The sequence below is a fragment of the Euwallacea similis genome, chromosome 26, assembly GCF_039881205.1.
Source record: "Euwallacea similis isolate ESF13 chromosome 26, ESF131.1, whole genome shotgun sequence".
NCBI classification, from domain to species: domain Eukaryota; kingdom Metazoa; phylum Arthropoda; class Insecta; order Coleoptera; family Curculionidae; genus Euwallacea; species Euwallacea similis.
This window is the reverse complement of record NC_089634.1, coordinates 716,787-727,693: the sequence shown is the minus strand read 5'-3', so window position 1 is coordinate 727,693 and position 10,907 is coordinate 716,787.

Here is a 10,907-nt window from a genome sequence, read left to right as displayed (position 1 = left end):
ATTGATTTGCGAGAAATCTCTAGACTAGTCTAGAAGCTTACAATAAACGCCCTCAAGGTTGATCTTTCGGAATACTTTTATGATCGACTACAAACGCACCTGGCACTCCTTTTTAACAAATTTCCGTATGGAGCGCCTCGGAAACAGTGGTAATTTGGTAATTGCAGCTTCGCGGCAATACGTAACCCGTTTTACTGTAGCAATTTTATTACACTTATAGGCCCGATCAATCCACCATTTTAAATATTCAGAAGTCGTGGATATATACGCCTCTAGGTGTCACATAACTCATCGTAAATAAATTTTGGCAAACGACGTTACCCGTCCAGGAACATAATATTAAAACGTCCTGATACACTTAAAGTAATGTCGTTCTTCGAGGGGGGGATTGGAGGGGGGGGGGGGAGGAGGAGGAGGAGGAATTTTCGCCTCACGTATGGGTGTAGTGGAGAATTAAGTGATTGCCCCTAAAGCCGGGAAAGCGGACTACAAAAGCATTTCCAGATTTGAAACGGACAAAGCCATGCAACTTTAACGCCATGCTTTATTGTCGCAAAAGCGAAGAAAACGGGACTGGGAGGGAATAACCGTTTCTGTTTAGGGGGTAGAAAGGCTTTGTCGTCGTAGAAGTGCCCGGAATTTAGAAACTGCTTTTTTAGTGCTCAACTGCTTTCGCTGCTCTGCGGGAGCCGGACTGCAGGTCCGAATCTCCGGTTTGTCTATGCTATTAACGGATATCCATTAGAGCGTCAAAGCCTCAGTAAATACGAGTTTTAGAAGAAAATGTTTCATATCAGCATTTTCGAAGATTAAAACAGGGTCATAAAAGTCATAAAGGTCATATAAGTCTTGTAGAACCAAATTATGCTTTTTTTAACGGAATCCTCCAATTTTTTGCCAATTTTGGGTTTATCATAAAATTTTAAGGGCAGTTTATGTAAAGGATCTTATGTCAAAAATTTACCGTTTCCCAGTTAGTCAGGAAAATTCGAAAGTTTTGATAGCTGCGAGGCCTTACGGAAGCCAGTGCTGCACCCCAACAACTGCAAATTTCGGAATCAGTCTTATGGAGCTCTAAAAGCACCTAATAAGCTACGTTTTGACGTGTTTTAATTAAAAAAAAGTTTTCCATAACGCTCGAAATAGGCCCCCGAAGTTGCATGACTTCAAACCTCAATAACTTGCTTATTTCAAATGGAATGTCCCAATTTTCTCGACAACAGCGTGTTCGGAATCAAAAAATGCGTAAAACCACGGGAAATTATTTAATTTTTATGCAAATGAAGTATCCACATCAAATTCTCAAATGGTCCTCCATTTCGATCAAAACCCAGTTGCAAGCTTGTCAGAAAGGACCTATTTACTTATTAATTAAAAAGATAATATTAACGAAAAATACATTAAAATTATCGTGCGATTCTGAAAACAAAATAATAATATAATTATGGGTAGTCATCAAAAACGTTAAAATGACGCTGGACGTCACTGGGCATCGCGTGACATTTGCCTATGGTGACGTCACCAATGCGACTTCTGAAACATTTAAAAGCCAAAAAGGGCAATTTCCGGGAACTTAGAAACAGCTGTGCTTAGGAATGGGATAATGTTAACAAAAGTTGTAGATTTTTGAACCCGATACCGTTGAGAAAGTTGGGGCATTCCATTTAAAATAAGCGAGTTATTGATGTTTGAAGTTATGCTACTTCGAAGGCCTATTTCGAGAGTTATAGAAAACTTTCTTTTAATTAAAACACGTCAAAATGTAGCTTATTAGGTCCTTTTAGAGGCCCATAAGACCGATTCCGAAATTTGCGGCGGTTAGGGTGCAGCACCAATTTTCGGAAGATCTTGCAGCTATAAAAATGTTCGAATTTTCCTGAATAACTCGGAAACTGTACATTTTTTACATAAGACATTTTATATAAACTGACCTTAAAATTTAATGATAAATCCGAAAATAGCAAAAAAATTGGAGGATTACATTAAAAAAAAAATAAATTTAGTCGTGCTACGCTTTTATGACTGATCCTGTACATTTGAAAATCATCTTAAAATACGCACCGCTTAATGACCAAAAACTTTGATGGGAAACATTTTCTTCTAAAACTCATATATACTGAGAAATCGTACTTTGACTAATGAGCAACCCTGTTTACGGTCAAATTTTGAATTTTATTTTCTCAACATTTTTGTCATGTAACATATGAGCAATTTTCCATAATGATGAAGCAGAAATGACGAATATTCCGTGAAAAAATCCGGGGTTGTCGTTTAAAGAAAATATCGATGACGTCATATTTTGTGTACGACGTCACTGACACAAACGTTATATTACAGGGAGTAATTTTTCGAAACAAAATTGGCGTATTCGAGAACTTTCTTGAAAAATTTCTTTCTTCAGAATAAATGAATTTGTGCGTGAGTTTACGAACACTCTGTGTATTTTTCAATCTAAATGCCTAATAAAGTGCGTTTACTTCAATAATTTGTCGTCGCGTTGACCACCGCACGCACAAGTTTCACGGCACTCTTCTCCGTTGGGCCCCGCGGTATACGCGAAAACAAAAGTATGTCGCCGAGTTGCCATTTTCCATTGTGATTATTCTTGCTCATATGTGAACCAATTAAGCCAAAGTTATCGACAGCTTCTTCAAATATTTATTGCCTCGACCAGACGGAGGTAGTTAGAAGGCCTCTAAAAACCATTTTGATAGCCAGTAATAGCGATATAACACTAAACTTTAGGAGGATCGATCCAATTTCTGTCCATAGTTTATTTAAAGACCATTCCCGAAGCCGAAAACGACTTTTTCCAATACCCTTAGTCATTCTGTTTTAATGGTCCTCTATCGTGTGTGATGCCTTAACTGGGCGTAAATTCGTAATTTTTATTCGGGGCTTTCGTTTGGGTAAACCTCTGTATAGGGAATTGTAAGGGGTCTGCTAATGGCGTGAGCTAATTAATTAAATAAACTAGAAACTAAAACTCAGTCGTCCATCAACGCTGAATATAGTTATAAACATGTAATTTTATGTACCCTCCGGGGTTGATGGAGTGTCGCCGAACGCCACTGTCCTCTAACGATACTCGTCCGAAATAGTGGCCCTCCCCAAAAAAAAAAAATAAATAAATGAGTGTCGCTCCTAGATGATCAGATAAACGAAATGTTGAAAACATTCCGGACACATGCATCTTCATTCAGGCGAGTGCGTGTCACAACAACTTGTTAGCCATGTTGTTTGCTATGTCACGAAACATGATTAGTCGAAATTTATTTGCCGCACATTTAGGTGGTCATCCAATCCAACCCCCAGATATCCGGAGGCTGAGCCCAAGAACAAACAGTCGTATTCCTGTCAATCGTCCTTGTAAGCCGGGATTATCCCGTGGCAATCACAGGACTATTGTTTGTGGTGTGAACTGAAAGCTGTCTTATCGTTAGGGCAATTGGTTACTTTAGTGTTATCCGAAGCTTTAGGGTATAGCAATGAATGTAAAGAGCTTTAGGGGGTGTTTATAGCGGAGGACTCTGCGGTATTTATTTTTGCGAGTTTTGGCACTGACAGTGACAGTGCAGGCATGAGGTTGCAGGCAACCCACCGCACACGTCGATTCGAAAGAAACTAATCTCGTGTTGACCAGGTTTACATCGCGGGCCTTTTGGCATTCTCAGGTAGTTTCTATGATCTTGATCTGAGTTCAAAAGGCCTTGCCCGATTTGCGTTGGCCAGTTTGGGGTGCCATGCTTAATTAGACGGATGATCATTAACGGAACAAACATTGCCTGTATGGTGGCAAACTGTGCCCGTTAATTGGTTCGTCAGAGAAATTGCACATCCTCCATGACCACCACTGTTGTGAATTATTTTCGGCATGATTTCTTGCATTTTAAGGGGCCCATAAAGCAACCGATTGCCCGAATTAAGTGGCGAAATAAATGTCGGAATTGAGCAAAAACGAAAAAGAACGTGAAGAAGTACGAAAGTTCGTCTGTTTTCCAACCCCGATCACGGACGTCGGGGCTAAAACGGCAGCCGGCGACTGAGCGCGCATTATGCAAACCGTATTATTTTAAAATGTAACATTATCCGAATTTTATTTATTTATTTGACAATAGGCTCACGTACCGAGGAGCCGGGTGACGTAATGCAATTTGAGGGGGGATGGTGCGGTGGGGCGGCGATTCGACGTCCGGAATTGATGGGGGCGCCGCGCCTGGCTCCGCCCCCCTTGGGGGCACGAAAATAGATCCTTTATTTCCCATCTCGGTGACAACTGTTTAGCATCCCCCAACTTTATCCGGGCGATATTTCAAATCCAATTGTTTCCAAGTTTTCCTTCTGATGGAAAGGGGTTTTCTTTTATGTCGATCCAGTTACTCCGACACTTCTCCTTATGTGTCGCCCATTCTACGAATATATCTTTTTTTTATTTAGATTGGGACTAGCACCAGACAGAAGATTGACAAGAATGTAGCGTGGAAGAAGCTTATTAAACTTCGCTACACTGCAATGGATAGAGCTTTCGGGATCTGGAAAGGCTTAGAGACAATATCTGTTCAAAAGTGTTCTCGTTTTTCCACTTTTTGCTAGGAATTCCCACTATTGAAAAATTCACAGCAGGTGAAGAAGAAATGTGTATCGTACCTTCAAAAATTATGTTCGAAATACCAAAACTTGTAGTATGAAGAAGTAACGTCTTTAACGAGCAGTTCTGGGGTGGGGGTACAAAGGTTACGAGTGGCTCGATAGTTTTAAGGTTTGAGCTCTTAAAAATCTGTCTGTTCTTTGAACCGGGAGAGACAGTGGAAACAGACACATGCTCCAGAATAGAGGACGACTGTTTTCTCACCCTTCAAGCTTTAAGCATTTAATTTAATTCGTTAAAATACTGAATTTACGTAAATGCCTTTAGAATATATTAAGTAAATCCCTCAGGATTCAGGGCATCAAAGTTTACTCAATCCCAATGAATTGCCGAAATTATTGTTGGCTTGAAAGTAGTGAAAAAAGCACTTTATGCGAAAAACAAAAGGAATAGAAAGAGTCCCTAGGGACAAGAAACACGTTCCAAAGTCGAGACACCTAATCTGTAATCCCGGGATTACCGGGGCTTCTTAATTTCAGCGCTTCGCTAAGACAGAGCCGGGGCATTAAGATTAAATTGATCGAATTATGTAAAGCGGGCCGCTTTGTCATGTCGCCGGAGTAATTCCATACTCCCCAAGTGCCCGCCCGGAAAGCTCCGGTTTCTCCGGTGGAAAGCTCCGAAATCAGGAACGACGCCGAGTGCTAAATTAGACAAGACAGGCGTGTTCTGTCAAGGCACTTGGCTTTATAGCTGATTTTCCAAATAAACAGATGTTGAGTACCAAGGATTTCTCAAATCAGGACGCCACCTGCTGGAAACCTCGAAGTTTATGTTCTTACAGCAACAAAATCCTGCTGGTCCATAAATTTCCAGGCGGAGCTCGTTAAAAATCCAGCAGCAATTCGTGCAAATTCTAAATTCGCAATCTCTCTACGAGCGCAGCACGATTTTCAATCCGCCGCTGCCGGTTTAAAAATCAAGTCGCTCAATCAAGAATCCTGCTTTATATTCCTCAGGCGTGCGGGCCTCGTTGTAAATAAAGATATAGTCTACGTGCATCGCCCTATCCCATTGTCTTCCTGCTCAGGTTTTCATTAAGATCTCTTATTTTTAGCTGAACGAAATTGTGATTTTTCGACCGAGCGAATTCGAGGCAAGGCATAGAAAAAACATCCAAATATATAGCTTTTGGACAACAATTGTGAAATATGAAGGAAAATGGTGGAATTGGTCAATTTCCAGTCTGCCAAAGCACTAAACTGATTTTGGCACAAGGTGCAAGTACTTCTTCCCACTGTGCGATAATAAAGTCTCTGGATAAATTGCAACTATTTAAGAAAGAAGTCACCAATTTGAACTATTGACATCAGGTTTTAGTGGGGTGTTAACAAGTTTTATAACTACCCTCGTATCTATGACTGGGCCTGCATCGCAGGATAAGTTGCATAGACAACCAAACATACACAAAGAATTATTTTCTTTATTTTGAGACGTTGGTCAGCACTTTTGCGGCTGAGAAACGACGTAAAACTCAAAACTCGACACAAGATCTTCTCAATGAACTTGGGAGATATCAATTAATGGTCACGTGACCAATAATTATCACTCGATGCCCGAGCTGTTATGGCACCCGGAGGATTCCGGAGAGACACGCCACCTATCGTGCCGGAGCGACTTGGGATCTTTGTCTTGATTGGGAGACTGGGGCTAATTCGTATTTATGACCACGCTAACTTTACTCTCAGTATATAAATTCAGTTTTAAATTACACCAAACTCCAAAAAAAAGACCTCTAGTGAGGTTCCTTGGGGGGTTTTGAACCCCGTACCCCCGAGTTTTGATATTCCAATTAAAAGCTTCAAGCATAGCAGATGATCTGCATCTACTAATTTTAATCAAACACCTTCCAGTTTTGTATGTTCTCGACGGGCAAACCATAAACCGAGACGGGAACTCGTACCGTGTAAATTCAAATTTTAATAGAGCTCTAGGCGATCTCTCGGCGCTCCCATAAAGTTTTACGTCCGCTAGCAAAAACCCAGTAAAGAATTAATCCTTTTCGAGGCGAAATCATACATCCCCGAGTCTTTGTAAGGGCTAATTGGACGCCAGGCAGCCCAAACACCGAATTCGTATGCGAAACGGCTAAACGAATTAGAAGAAATCCACCTCGTTCTGCTTTATTTCATGTAAATTTTACAGGCAACGCCGGTCCGCTTTACGGTTATGACCCGACATATTAGACAGGTTAGAATAATTAAAATTTTAATTTTTGGAAGGTCCATATCGGGGAAAATTAGAACCGACTAATCCGAATATGTGTGTAGAGTCTACTTCAGTCTGAACAATTAGTAGTAATAATTACGATCAGATATACTTGGAGTTGTCTACATTGTCTACCAGTCCTTATTCGAAAATTGCACTCGTCTTTATTTAATAACGTGCATCAAAGAAGAAAACAACATTAAGATAGGTCTAAGTCGGCCATGATGATGACTGAGTCATCTATGCGATCAGGGCGTCTTTGAAGATTGAGGTTATGTTTCAACTGACGTTTAATTACGTTTCCATGGGGCATTTAGACCAATTTCGAGTCGTCTTTTCCCATTGAATGTTTGTCTGCCACCGAGATTGATCAAGTTTAATTAGTTTTTCGACTATCAGGTGAGTTTAACAAACGTCCGAACCGCGTTTTTCAACTCGCCTTTTTAAAAAAAAACGATTAAACACACCCCCTTCCTCTGTTCAAAGTCCACACTAATCAATTCCTATACGCCAACCGTAAAAGGCGGCTCCACCCATTCTATTTAAGACGGTATAAATATTGATGTATCAATTCGCTTCCTGCCGATTACCAAATAAACCCAGCCCCCGGGGGGACATTCCCTCACCCCCGCCACGAGCGCACAGTGGACGTTAAAAAACTGGGGAACCAAATAATATGGAAAATCATGCATCAGTGTACGTCACTGCGTGGAACCCACCCCTGGCAGTTCGCAGTCTCCCTGCGGAAAATCTATTACACGGCCTACGATTATTGCCCCGTTGAGTTCATCGAAATGGGGCCGAGAGGGGCGCGCAGCCCCCAAATGATTAATAGTTCAACCCCTGCCCGATAATCGGGTTCATTACAATTACAATATAAACATGTTAATCAATTCATGGAGACGGCTTGACTAATGGGTTATTGGTTGGTTTTGATCTTTGTTTTTTTTTTGGTATAGATAGGGACATGACTCCATAAAGGAGTCCTGAAATCTCCCTATCTTCTACGCAAATAACCATAGCAACCTTAAGCCAAAGGTTCTAGAAAATTTTCTAAAAATGCTACCCCCGGTCTCGGGAACGGACATTAAAATGCTCTACCTCTACACCGCCCACCTGCTCCACAATGGGTTAAAATTCGAGTGCGAATGAAAGTCGAACCATCTAAAATGGAATATTTGGACGTTTGTTTGTAAGATCCAGAAAATTGATGATATCGCCCCATGAGGGTTGCAATTCGTCGACATGGGGTGCGTGGATGAGCAGTACCATTGCTTAGATTTGCACAATCTCATCCTGATCCAAATGAAGAGCAGGAGCCGTACTACCTCTTTCCGGCTCAATGTGTTGTTAGCTCTTTAACCCTAAAAAATCTCTAATCGAGGAGTCGCATATTTCATCTTCCAGGAGTTGCGTATGGATCTCCTTAGAAGGCGTATTTTTTGCAACGTTCAGAAGGCTTCTATGATGGTTGCTTTTCTCCTGCTTTACACCCATATAGCTGCCCATCCAGCTTCAAATGTATGTAATGTATATGAAGAGCAAAATTTTGCGAAAAGAGCTGTACCTCGCCCAGGCCTTCTTGACCTTCATTCTGGTTAAGTGTGTTAACTTCTTCAAACCCAACTACATTTAAGCCATGGTAGTGGATAATTTAATCAAGTTTTCGTCCTCTAACCACATTACCACCGGAATAGGGATTGACGCAAAGAACTTCTATGGGGACGCTATTCCGGATATGCCGTGCATCAGCGGGTTCAAATCACAAAAACGAAGTTCCCAAGTAGAAATTGGAGGTCTCCTGCAATTTGCTGCATATTCTGGATTTAAACACATGGAAGGCTAACACTACTATTATATGTATACAGGGCAGACCATGTAACGTCGTTCACCACCTTATCTTAAAAACCGTAAGGTTTAGAAAAAAATTTAATATAAAAGTTATTCAGTTTTTTCATGAACTTTTATTTTTTTATATTTTCGAAGTTGTTGGGTGGTTCAGAAAACCGTGGCGTTTTTTTAAATGGAATACCCTATATTTTGTTACGGATATTAATTCGGTTGGTAATTATAAGTATTTTTAATTATTACAAAAAATGAAAATTTTTTAGCAGTTCTTGAGTTAATTCAATTTAAAATAAAGATCAAAGGAAAAATAAGTTTCTGAAAATCCTCAATAAATTCGCAAAGTATTAATTGAATCGTTTAAAAACTTGTCCAGATAAAAACAACGAATGGTTCTACTAGAGTATATTTTTGATTTTTGAGAAATTTTATACAGGGTGTGAAAAAAATATCCAAACTTTTCACATTTCAAATGCCTTGAATTAGAATTTTTTAATGGAACATTCCGTATTCCTTTCAAATTTTAGTTATATATAACTACGTATATATCGAAGAAAAGTAAAATGCACTCTTTGCACAACTTCTTTGTCTAATATTATTTATTGCATCTTGAATACGTTGCCACAGTTCTTCGTTATAGACAGTTGTTTCTTCGACATATAAATCTATGTATACGTTCAAATTGTGGACACATTGAACAATTTTTATTTCTTTGCATTCATGTTTTTGTAATTAAGTTTTCTTGTAAAATTACGCGAATTATTAAAAGTCTTACCAAGAGTACCTTTTTTGTAGTAAATAAGTTGTTTAATCTAAAATCTTACACCTAAATTACTCAAATGCATTTATCTCGTAAACGGCTCCTCCTAGCAACATCAACAAGGTATACCTTTTTTACTTAGAAATATGACCAAATACACTTCTGCATTCGAAAATCATTTATACCAGGAGGCAAAAAAGTTTCATTCAATTAAATACATGCTGTGGGCCGTAAGTGGTGCTCTACCAGATAAGTGCAATTTGTTAGCAGATAGAATTCGGCGTCTTGAAAAACTTCCCTACATTAACTTTCATGTTTTTACGTTGTACAGTATGGAAAATATGATAACAAATTGTTTTTTAATTTTCAACTTTGACACCCTTTACCGCTGTTATTATCAATTTTTGGACTAGAGTAAATATGATTAAACCGTCTTCTTTTGATTTGAAGAATCTGTGGTAGAGCGTTGTAAAGACCTTTTACAGACACCCTGTATATTAGTTTAGATATGTAACATATACATTATTTGAAAGGAATTAAAAGAATTCATTTTCAAAACAAAATACACGGTGTCCCATTAAAAAAATCAAGTTTGAGGCACTTCAAATGTGAACAGTTTGGATTTTTCTTCACACCTGGTATAATTTCTCGAAAATTAAAAATATACTCTAGTAGAACTACCCTTTGTTTTTAACTGGACAAGTTTTCAAATAATTCAATTAATACTTTGCGAATTTATTGAGAATTTTTAGAAGCTCATTTTTTCTTCGATCTTTATTTTAAATTGAACTAACTCGGAAACTGCTAAATTTTTTTCATATTTTGTAATAACAAAAAATGCTTATAATTACAAGCAGAATTAATATGCGTAACAAAATATAGGACATTCCATTAAAAAAATGAATTTTTGTCACGCGACGGTTTTCTGGGCCACTCTGTAACCTCGAAAATGTAAAAAAATCAAAATTCATGAAAAATTGAATAACTTTTATATTAAGCTATTTTCTCAACCGTTACGGTTTTTGAGATAAGGTAGTGAACCGTCTTACGTAGACCACCTTGTACACAATGATCCTGTTGATATGATTCATTGGCATTCACGCCACCCTTTCTGACGAGTTCCCTTAGGTTTACCCGATAAAAAGATACATCAAACACTTCCTGTAAAAGTTTATTTTCAGTAAAATGTTGGCCCATGGATTTTTGTGGTTTTTTCTCGATGAAGGAAAAACGTGCGTTAACATAATTCCCGATGGTCAATCATTCTGGAGGGAAGAAAATCGACGAAAAAGCGAAAAAAGATTTAATAACTGGAGCCCGGCGAAATCGTCCATCATTTGACCGCTTCTGCCGAGATAAAAAAAGCTTTCGTTCTAACAGCAGCAAAATCCAATTTGTCTTTATACAGGGACGGATTTGGGTTTTTAGGGGGGAATTTATGTTCAC